This window comes from Phalacrocorax carbo, chromosome 3 (genome assembly GCF_963921805.1).
Source record: "Phalacrocorax carbo chromosome 3, bPhaCar2.1, whole genome shotgun sequence".
Lineage (NCBI taxonomy): Eukaryota > Metazoa > Chordata > Aves > Suliformes > Phalacrocoracidae > Phalacrocorax > Phalacrocorax carbo.
Window position 1 is genome coordinate 69083372 of NC_087515.1, and position 12098 is coordinate 69095469.

Here is a 12098-nt window from a genome sequence, read left to right on the forward strand (position 1 = left end):
TCAGCTGACTAAAAAAGAAATTTTTTCCTCCTAATGAGGTAATTTTTTTTCAGCAAAGTGGTAAATCCCACCACCTTCTACTTAAAGATATTTTCAGATGTTGATTTAGTTCATGTATAGGGACATGTAAAGAATGGAAATAAAATCCAAAACAAGGAGTTGTGAATGTGCTAAGTCGCAAGAGCACAGGAAAAGGCAATGGCCACAGATTTAAATTTGAGATGTTCAAACTGGACACCAAGAAAAACTGCTTTTGATGAGTAGTATAGCACTGGAACAGATTTCTAGGGAAGCTGTGAAATCTCTGTCTGAGGTGGTTCTTAATACTTGGCTAAACAAAGTCATGGCTAAAACTGTAATAGTCTAATAATATTCTTTTCTAAAAAACTAATTATGTGCAGGTCATATCATGGCTTTAAATCTCCAAAGGTTAGATTCCAGTGGTCCCTTCCCACCAATATTTCAACAACTCGGAGAGAAAATAGAAAACTAAAGAATACAAAGAGGAAGTGTTCAAAAGGCTTAGATAAAAGCAAACAAACAAACAAAAAACCTCCTTCCAGATTCACCTAGAATTTTTTAATCCATAGCATATTTTTAATGTCATATTTATTATAAATATGACATAAAACAAATGTTTGATTGCACGAGGAACGGTCAATGTCAATTCATACCTCTTTTATCCAGATCACACATTTGGAATTACAATCCTCCTCCTTTTTCTTTTTTCTTTTTTTTTTTTTTTCCTGAGAAATCACCGGTATATGTCCTAAGCAGAGATTCTTCTGTTGTCATCAGAAAGGATACAGAATAAAAGGGCAAACTCTTCTTTCTATTTCTTCTCAGAATGGTTCAATATTCAGCTTGATTAATCACTGTCTGAAGTTGAAGGGATTTTTCAAAATATCTTGTTTCAAATAATGTATTTCCCTGCTTGGCAAGACTTTATTTTAGGATTACTGTTTTATTCCATGGTTTCCAAGATTCTCCCTCATTATGCAGCTATATCCATCATGAACAAAACGTTAGCCTTTATGTCAAGGTCAGTTATGCTTTACTTCACTGAGAAAAAGCAAAGTGGCAGCCTTCTTTCTTAGAGACCTTTTATTTTGTATGCTTCATGTTTCTACTCAAGTTAGCACATAGTTTCCCAGCTGCTTTAAATCAGTCTTGAGCATGTCCTGCCACTGAAAACACCAGATTCCCCTTCTGCCCGCATCCACACATTTTTGCCATATTTTTGTCAACTGTGGAAATTGTTTGGCTGCACAGTAAGTTGAAATTACACAAGCACCTGAAGAAAAAATGAGTATCTGATAAGGACAGTGACCTAACTCATGATATAACCATATAATCTGTAACAAACACACAAAAGAGATGGGGACAAACTCTTGTGGGAAGGCCAGGGGAAGGGGTTTGTTCTCGCCTTTTTGTAAGTGCACACTGTTACAGGCCAAGTCAGGCCAAGTGTGGAGCCACACGTGTTTTCCCTCTATGCTTATTTATTTCTATCATTGTGAATACACATAGTCACAGACCCACTGTTGGTCACTCACCAAATTTCTGACAAAAAAATGCAACCACCAGACCTCTAGATGGTTTAAGCTGAAAACTTGAAAAATTACTGAATTCAGTTTGGCTATCCTCAGGCACACTTCCACCAGGGTAACAGTTCAACTGCCCGTCCACAGATTCAGTGCTGGCACACTCTCGTCTATGCTTAAGAGCACTCCTTTCAGAAACTCTCCCATGCCAGAAGCCTTACAGTATACAGATGAACACTTCTGGCAGCAGGAACGCCATGTCATTTATCTCAGGTGGGTAGCTGACACTACCACATAAGTAGTGTAGGCTTGCACTCTTCCCTCTTTCTTGCTGTGACTATAGCCCTCAGAATTTAGTCTATGAAGGATTTAAAAAAAAAAAAAACTGAGAAAGAAAAGACCAGCCTTAAAATTAAAATGCAATTTCAGTTTGACACAGAGTTGCTGGTTTCAAATAGAGTGAGTGTGCTCTATACAGGCTCTCTGTAACTCCTCTACTTGAATAACTCCATCTCCAGTCCTCTGGTAATCTTGATAATATCCAAACACATAAATAGGAATTAGGTTAAAACTGGAGCTCTAAAAGCTGAAGAACATTATCTTGATTCCTAGTGAGATTTTTTGCTTGCTCAAAGGCGGTAAAAATGCTTTAAGAGACTGAATGTTGAACTGGACATAGCACAAAAGAACTTTTGCTCATTTACATATAGAATAGTTACCAGATAAAGACTAATCATATAAAAGCTGGTTAAGTCATGGGAGTAAAAAGATAAAATTACTTTGGAGACATACAAAAGGGGCATGGGAATGGAAGGCAACTTAAATATAAAAAATTCAAAGATTATTTTCCATATCTTAGGTCTTTTCAAACATTCCCACAGGCAAGTGGCAAGGGTGAAGACCTTTAAATAAGTAACAGATTTAGTGAGCAGCTTGTCATCAAAATGATGAATGTAGTTAGTTAAAGTTATTCTTAAGGAATAGACATTTTATGCCTTAGGATTTGTAGACTTGGCTAATAAGAGAACAATTAAGTAGCAGAACAATAGCTATTCAGGAAAGACGTAAAATGAGCACAAACGTGGTCTCACAGAAAACTAAACAGGCACTTCTGAACATATACTAGTACAAAATATCACCTTCCTACCAAACAAAGTTAATAAAAAAGACAACCCGGTACAATTTTCTCCTGAGTCATGAGATGTGGGGCTTTTTCTACACTTTATGAACATATGACTATTAGCTTCTACAAAAAGCACAGCATGAGACTGGTCTTTGGAGGTTCCCTCCAGGGTTTGGGTTTTGTTTCTTTCAACAAAGTAGCATAACAAGCTCTTACTCAATAACATTTCTTTTTCTGTTCCTGCAAACATACAAAGACTCCAACAGAACCATGAAAGTCTTGACTTCATTTGTGATCTTCTAGCAATAACATTCCTATTCAAGGTAGAAAAGTTAGATATGGTCCTTAGTTACTCTCCAAGCTTCTGAAAACCTCTGAAATTTCATCACAAAGAATAACTCTGATATAGAATTATTTGATGAAAGAAAATCCTTAAATATTCGAGGCATACATATGGTAAGGAATTACACAAATCAGTATCTTTTCACTTCATCTGGGCTGAGAACTTAAAGGTCAAAAAAATATTTCTTCTGTTTGTTGGCCTTGGTGAATTCTGATTTTTCCTCACCCGTGTCATGCAGCATAGAAGAATTTTACAGATTTTGGTATAAGTATGAAGTCCGTACGTATTTACCTAGACAGCTTAGTCCATGGGTGTATGCTGTTTCTAGTTTAACATTAAAAATTATCCAGCTATAAAAAGACTTACAACTTTTAGACAAACTCCTCAGTAGCTAGTTTAAATCTTATTTACTGTTGTTGCTATCCTGTTCATGACTAATAAACCTGTAATAATCCTGAACAGCTGTCAGCCAACAGGTGCTGCTGAATAACACTGAAACACAGTGCCATAAACTGGAATCAATTTTATCTCCTTCACTGTAACAATCAGGCAAGCAGAACAACTGCAGCATTTTTAATATTACTTTTAATATCCTGCAGAAACTTAGGTGGGAGACAAAACCTTACTATATAATCAAGAAAGCACATCCTACCATAATTACAGTTGTTACAGCTATACATTTTATGAGATTTGTAGGGAAGCTACAGCAAAATTCTTCCTCTGAAGGCTGAATGCAGCTGATAGGCAGTGAGATGAACACAGAACATAAAAAACATTCTTGAAAATGGTGTCTTGAGTTTCATTACGTTCTAGAGCATGTTCACTTGCAATCCAAATCCAGCTACAAATAAGCTTTAACTTACCATCAAAATTATTTTTTCCTAAGTTAACTCTTTGTGCTTCAAGGTTTTTCTTGAACTGCACTGATAGACACTGAGAAATTAAAGTCCATGTAAGTAATGATTCTGTGTCTAACAAAATCGTTGTTCACAATACTAAATATCTGATAATGCAAGGCTGATGTAGTTAAACTTATCTTCTCTGAATCTCACTTGAAAATTTTTCTAATTATTCTAATTCAGTAAGAAGAGAGAACAAAATTGATTTCTTAAAGTTACATATTCCCTGAAACGGAAATCAGAAGTATGCAACTCTTCATTTATTTAACTAGTGCTCTGATCTTGCAAATAAAACATATTAAAATAGCAATTGTTAAATTCCTGACAATAAAATATTATGATCAATAGAAACCCTTTTCTAAAATCCTAAAGATTTTCATAGAATGACCAAAATTTGTAATGCTACCTTGCAATACGTTATGTGGTCAGAGTCATTAAGGGGTGTTACACAGCCGTGTTATATCTTCACTCTTCCCAGCTAGGCATTCTCTCAAAGGCATTCAACCTTATTAGCAATCAGACTTTATTGTTCAGCTTGTCAGGCTTGCACTCTGTGGGGACCTAGAAACCAGTCAGTCAAGACAGCACTATAAATATGTAAATCTAAACAAATTAATAACCCACAAGAATTTTCACTTTTTTCCCTTAAAGCTCTAGCATTATTTCGATGAAAGGCACAGTCTCAGGAGACTAGAAACCAACATTTCCATATGATAGAATTTACATTCTCTCACTGTCCATTTTCTTAGCAGGTGCAGCAGCAGAACTGGCTGCTCAACTGCAAGAACTTCATTTTTTCGCTATATCCAAACCGTCTCCACCTCTGAGGGAGCTTACCTTGGTAATGCCATTTTTCCCTAAGACAAAGCCAACAGTGTATTCTAACTTCCTCTCTTCAATTACCTGTTAACAATGGTTCTTTTATATTTTCTGCTCATTTCTTTCATGTGCAGAAGATTTTTTAGAATCTTGAACTAAGAAACACATAATCAAATACATTTATACCTTACAATTGTTTCAATATTCCAACAGCCCCAAACGCTACTTGTCAGTTACCGTGATTTTGCACATATCCTACAGAATATGCAAGCTACAGATACTTTCCAACACACAAAACCAGTTGTGCAACTGAAAAAGTAACAACAGAAGTGACCTCTCCAAACATTCAAAAAGCAAACTATATAAATATTTTTATATTTCTCAGCTCTAGCATAATTATCATAGATGGATATCCATTTTTCAAGTGATCTGTGTGTCCAAGTAAATCTAATCAAAATGTCCCCAGATGGAGAGTGTTCTAAAGGGACACAGTTTTCAAATTTTCATTCTTTGTTTTGTGCATAAATCAACATCTCAAAACTAATTTTGCATGGAAGAAGACAAAGACGTAGCTTTATCTGTACAATCATTAGGTATATTTTGGTTAAGCTCTGTCAATCGGTAGAATTAAATTATGCTCCTCAAGAGATCATAGAATCATAGAGTGTCCTGAGTTGGAAGGGACTCACAAGGATCATCAAGTCCATCTCCCGTCCCTGCACAGGACAACCCCAAATTCACACCACGTGTCTGAGGGCGTTGTCCAAATGCTTCTTGAATATCATCAGGCTTGGTGCTGTGACTGCCTCCCTGGGGAGCCTGTTCCAGTGCTCCACCACCCTCTGGGGGAAGAACCTTTTCCTAACACCCAACCTAACCCTCCCCTGGCACGTCTTCCTGCCATTCCCTCGGGTCCTGTTGTTGGTCACCAGAGAGAAGAGATCAGCGCCTGCCCCTCCTCCTCCCCTTGTGAGGAAGCTGTAGACCGCACCTAGACCTCCTAAGTAGCTAATACAAGCAGGAGATGCCTAATTCTTGCCACAGTTAGATGAGAAAAATACTACCAAATACATTGAGGAGAATCCCCTCCTTCTGGGATTTAACAATAATTGCATTGACCAACCTCAGGGTATTTAAGTACAAGTGTATGGCTAATGCTAATAAAATCACAGTCAGTGAAACTGCAACACACCCAAGCAGTCTGTATCCAATGTTGCTTGAATATTTTAAATATTTAAGTACTTCCAGAAGTCAAATAACTTCCAAAAGACTAGCTAAGTGTGATTCACTTGGTAAAATTCTGAGATTAGGTGGGCAGTGTACCTGAAGCTGCAAGGTGAAGTAGCACTTCTACATACAAAGCGGCATTATATCATACTGGAATGGAATCTCTTTCATGCCTATGAAATTAAATATATAATATGCTTCTTAATGAAAAACTGCATGTAGGAAACAATTTTGTCATTTGGGATGAAAGATGTATTATGGTCAAAATCCATCAACTACAAAATAATAAACAGGACACAGTTATCCAGAACTCATGGAACATTTACTGTAGGGATTAGTTAGTTTGATGGCTAGGAAGAAAGATGATGTATGAAAACAAACAGGGTGGCAATAAAGCAGCTCAGAAGAAGTAATTTTTGAGGCAGAATTTCAGAACTGTTGTGAACAACTAATTATAAGAATTTAAATATGTTTTAAAAAAAGAAACTGCATATTTGCTTAAGAAATATTTGTCCAAGACTCAGAGAAGCAAAGGTATCATTGAAGGTAAATTGATCACAGAACGACTGAATCTTTACGGTTGGAAGGAACCTCTCAAGACTGCCTAGTCCATCCGCCCTACACAGAGCAGGGTCAACTAGAACAGGTTTCTTAGGGCTGCATCCAGTCAAGAATCCACAAGCTCTCTGGGCAACCTGTTCCAGTGCTTGATCAACCTTGCAGTAAAAATGGGTTTTCTTACGCTTAAATGGAATTTCTTGTATTGCTGTTTGTGTACATGGCTTCTTGTCCTTTTACTAGGCACTGCTGAGAAGAGTCTGACTTTGTCTTCTTTACCCCCTCCCATAATGTATTCTATACACATTGACAAAATGCTCCCTGAACCTTCCTGTCTCAAGGCTAAACAATCTCAGCTCTCTCTGCCTCTCTTTGTATTTCAGACGCTTCAAGCCATTATGTTATCTTCTCTGGATTCACTCCAATATGTCTGTGTCTCTATTTTACTGGGGAACCCAGAACTGGACACAGTACTCCAGGCGTGCTCTCACCACTGCTGAATAGAGAACAATCACTTCTTTTGACCTGCTGGCCATGTTCTAACACAGCTCAGGGTGCTGTTTGACCTTCTTTGCCACAGGGGCACTTTGCTGCCACATTTGCAACTTGTCAACCAGGGCTCCCTCTGTTGAACTTCATGAGGGTCTTGTCAGCCCATTTGTTCGGCCTGTTGAGGTTGGCCTGTCCCTCTGAACGGCTGCACAACCATCTGTTCTATCATCCACTCTGTCCAGTTTTGTACTGACTGCAAACTTTCTGAGGATGCACTCTGCCCCATCATCCAGGTCATTAGCAAGGAGGTTAAACAGTATTGGCCCCAATACTGACCCTTCACTAGTGACTTGCTTACAGCTATCCTTTAAGCCCAGCAGTTCCACCTGTTTTCAGTCTACCTCACTGCCCACTTAAATAGTCTGTGTTTCACCAGTTTGTAAAAGGAGATGTTAGGAGAGACATTGAAAAAAGCCTTGATGAAGTCAAGATAAACAATATCAACTGCTCTCCCCTCATCCACTGAGCCAGTCATCTGATTGTAGTTAAGCATGATTTCTCTTTCACAAATCCATGCTGACCACTCCCAATCATCTTCATGTCCTTTATATGTTTGGAAATGGCTTCCAGGATGGGAAATGGTTTATCTGTCACCTTCCCAGGATTCAAGATGAGACTGTAACTTCCCAGATCCTCCTTTTTATGCCTCCTGAAGATAGGAATGGCAACTATATCTGTGGAATTTCTAATTTTTCAGGGGAGTGGAGGTGTAGCATCTAATGAAAGTATATGGCAGACTAGGCATGCAATCTAAAAAGACAGCTCTAGCATAGTAATACAGGGATAAGCAGCAACGGTTAGATGATATGAAACATATTTCATTAATAAACTGACAGTACCTTGGATCACTTCTGCAGAAGCTTTGAAGAAAGTCAACCAGTTTGTTTTCTATCTTCAAAATCATAAATAACCAAAATAACATTGATAATGTAAGTGAATATGTGCCTAAGCATCTTCACTTATTTCTGATCCAGCAGCAGCAGACCATAACTGCTCCTCCGTAGCAGATGATTTGCCAGTAAGACAAATACGAACATTTCAGGTGACATAGATGCTCCTTACACAGTGCAAGAAATAAGAAAACTAAGTAGGTAATCATATTCAACTTTAATTTCAGTCCTCAACCATCTTGCGTATTCTTGCTTGACATATACCTTTTTCTTTTCTTTTACAGAAAAGTTCATATTCCTGACAAAAGTTTCTAGAAAATTTAAGTAGCTTCAGAATTTTCCATGAGACCTGACAATGTTGTCACTGTCTGCTAAGAGGTGAATAAAACCCACATACTGTAATACATAACACTTAAATTCCATCATCCTATCCTCTAGATGACAAAAAAAAACCCAACCCAAAACTAATTATCACAGCCAATTTCACTGCCAATCTTACCTCCCCATGCTAAAGGAAAAGAAAGAACTGGTATGGATACTGCTGAAATAATAGCTTTGTAGATGACTGATATTCAAAGACAAAACTACACAGATCTGTATAGGTAAACTGAACATGTTACACAAAACTCTGTAACAGACATTTAGAAGTTTTTCTATTTGTGCAGTTATACGTTAGATACTCAAAGCACACCACAGATGCTAGGAGTCTTCCTACTACTTACTTCAGAGGAAAAGCAAAAGCCCCATGTCATGTCCTTTACTTTGTGCTTCCATTGCAGCAGATGGGAAGTAAACAATAGATATTAATGGTGAGCAGAACTATTTTCTCAGATTCCACAATTATTGCCACAGCTAGCTGTGTGGCATCTGTGGTTTTGTGCCTGTCAAATTCTCACGAAAAGAGCCTGGAGAGCATACTGCTCTTTCCAAATACCCATTTGTTCCATTGCATATACACACATGCCCTAGAAAGACCATATCTTCTGAGTTGAGTCATCCATGTTTTATAGCCGTCAGAGTTGCCATATATGCTATTTATGAACCCCTCAATGAAAACGTCATAAAAAAATTTCTAATCTGTAATGCTGAGGTAATACCTCACTTTCAGGAAAAAAAAAAAAAAAGAATAAAAAAGGTTTCAGATATCCCTTTCAGAACTATGTCTTGTTAGTAATGAGCTATTCATTTCATAACTCTTTGCCCGTAAAATACTAAAAGAAGAAACAAAAGCTGTTTAACCATGAAGACATTACTTAGATGTATTTTAGCTCTCCTTTTATCAGCCTAGATCTATCTACATTGTATTAAATTTTCTAGTGCATATTTCAGCACAAGTATTTGGATGACACGATTTTTGCATGCTGTAGTAAGCCACACAACTTTGACCACACTATATAATGTAGATTTCTACAAGCAATTAACCTTTGAACTTAGTTCTTTTAAATCAGTGGCAACATTCCACAAGTCTGGGGCATGTTTTCATGATTAAGGGTGATATTTCAGAACAGTAATTAAGTGAATGACGTTATTAAATGAATGAATAAACTACACTTCACTGGCAACATTGCTCTTTTACAAAATGAAACGACAGAACAAGAAAATGCATCAGACATATTTTACAGTACTAGAACACACCCAGAATTTCAGAAGCAGTTAACTTTATCATAACTTTTTGATTTACATATTCAAACTACAAATAGCTCTTAGACAAAATATATTTTCCCCAGTGCAGTAACCTTTTTCTGAAGACTAAAAAATTTTGCAAAATATTGGAAATTCAAGATTTTACACCCTGTTGTGAACTCTACAGTCTTACACTATGTAATACTTTTCAAAAAGAGAAATTCAAGAAGGATATTGGTTTCTCTCAGATTGCTTGGCTTTTGTCCACTTAAATTTAGTTTCAACAGCACATCTTATAGCAGAAAAAGCAGTAACATTTCATTTTGGGGATGTAAAATGGATTTATAATCATCAATAAAATGAATTAGTACCCTGATGGTGATACGCACATCTATAAGCAAACCACAGTTAATTCGATTTTGGCATAAGGGAAATAAAAATACAGAGTCTTGAGTGAGGTGAATGGTAAGAAAACTTTATACAGTGAGGAAGGTTAAGCCCCGCCAGGGTTTTTTCTATTCCGGTATCTAATGGACTCAGTTCCACTTACAGGATTGTGCACAGCCCATACAAAATCTCATTTCCACACTTTGAAAGCCTTAGCAATAATCAAGGCGATGACCACTAGCAAGATGCATCCCTTCTCCTGGGCTCCAGGACTCCGTTCCTGGGCTCTGTTCCTGCGTTCTTTAACAGAACAGAGAACACTCACACACCACAGAATACCTTCCAAGTCTTAGCAAAACAAGTGGTCTGATAAGGAAGATACTACACAGCTCTAAAGAAAAGTAGGTACCTGTATAAAAATGTATACAAACACATTTATTGGCACAGCTGGTGGCCTGCACCATTGAAAAGACAGTTATTACACGAAGATATTAAGTTACCAGTGGTTGAGCAGCAGTTCACACAATTTCTGCAAAACAAGCAGGTAATGGTACAAATGCTTCACCTGATTTATATTTTTAAAAAATCATTCATACATATTTATACTTCATTCAGATTTATTTAAAAAAAAGGGGGGGAAAACAGTCATTACCAGGGCACAGCTACCCTAACCTAATTGTCTTGATATTATTTGATAGTGTTACGTATTTGACATAGTACCTCCTCAATTACAAACACATTTGGTAATTTCTATTAGACAGTCCTGAGTCAAGAAATATGGTTCATCCCAATAAAAGGGCATCAACATTTCTAGTTATTCCTGTTTGGTTCTGATAGCTATTGTCACTGTATCTAATTTGAAATACAATAGAAGTTACATATATTATGCATACATTCAATCTTCAACACTTAGATTTCTGGGCAGTGATACTTTTTCAACATATGGTAAGCATACGCCTTTTAAGATCAAGAAGCCATAGACTTTATTTTAAGATTTCTAAAGAATTATGAATTGTCAGGATGTTGAGGGGAGGAAGGTGGTTATTTGCTTTGTTTTGCTTTGGATCAAGGCAAGCCCTCTTTCACCAAGACTGAAAAAAAGTTCTTTTGTACTGACAAACACCAGGGTTGTCAAGATAAGCCTAATAGCCTAAATACATGTTATCCCATTTAATATTTGAACTAAATGTCTGTGCTAATATAGCACCTTTCTGCTATGAATTTTCTAGACGATTTTTACTGAAGAAAAAATGCCAGAACTTCTATCATGAAAAATATTTACAACAAATACACAGATAAAATTGATATACTCTGAAGACTGTATTTATAGCTTTCAGCATTTGGGACATGTGTCTAAAAATTTAATTTTTTTAATGTGGTCAAGAATCTCAATTTCAGAAAGACACTTAAATACACTTCTTCTGTTTGTAAAGAAAAAAATCAAGAACAAACAGTACGCACCCAAGAATTTTAAAAAAAAAGGCAGATAAAAATAATTCAAATCTACCATTTTAAACCAAAAAAGTCAATCATGAGACAGTTGTCTGGCATGGCAAACAGATCTGGCAGCATCATGGGAATCTGAGCTAGTATAGAAGCATGGAAGAAAGTAAGGGGAAAAAATATTTCAAAATCAATAGGGAAGGAACAGCAGCAATTGCACTTGCAGTTATTTATGCTAACAGAAATACAAATCTGGATGATGGGCAGCACCTTTTACAATCACTGTGGCTTCCCAACTATCAAATTCAGATGAACCCATTAAAAGAATTATTGTAAAGTAAGAAACTCACCTCCCTGCTTACCTTAGGATTGCAACCCTGATGAACTTTGACTCCTCTGAAATCAATTTCCCACTGACTTCACAGATGCCAGGATTATTTTCACATTTGTTTGCCTTTCATAACATTCATAGTATGTTAAAGAATATTTCCCGAAATAATTCTGGGAGTAAATCAGGGGCCTGCTGAGAGGAAGAGAAATCTGTATATTTTGGGAAATGTTGGATTATTTTAAATACAAGTGTCCTTGTTCTCATGGCCTCAGAGTTCAGCTAAGCAGCTGGAAATGATGAAATCTTCTCTTCAATTAAGTCTTCTCTGAAAGGTCTATTACCACTCTGTAGCATTTCCA

The 12098-nt window shown here is 36.9% G+C and overlaps 1 protein-coding gene across 2 annotated transcripts in view; it reads right to left on the minus strand.

Annotated features, from left to right (window-relative positions):
• The window catches only part of LAMA2 (laminin subunit alpha 2), a 380736-nt gene that overhangs the window by 305905 nt on the left and 62733 nt on the right, over positions 1-12098 (minus strand). The gene's annotated exons all lie outside the window — the stretch shown is intronic.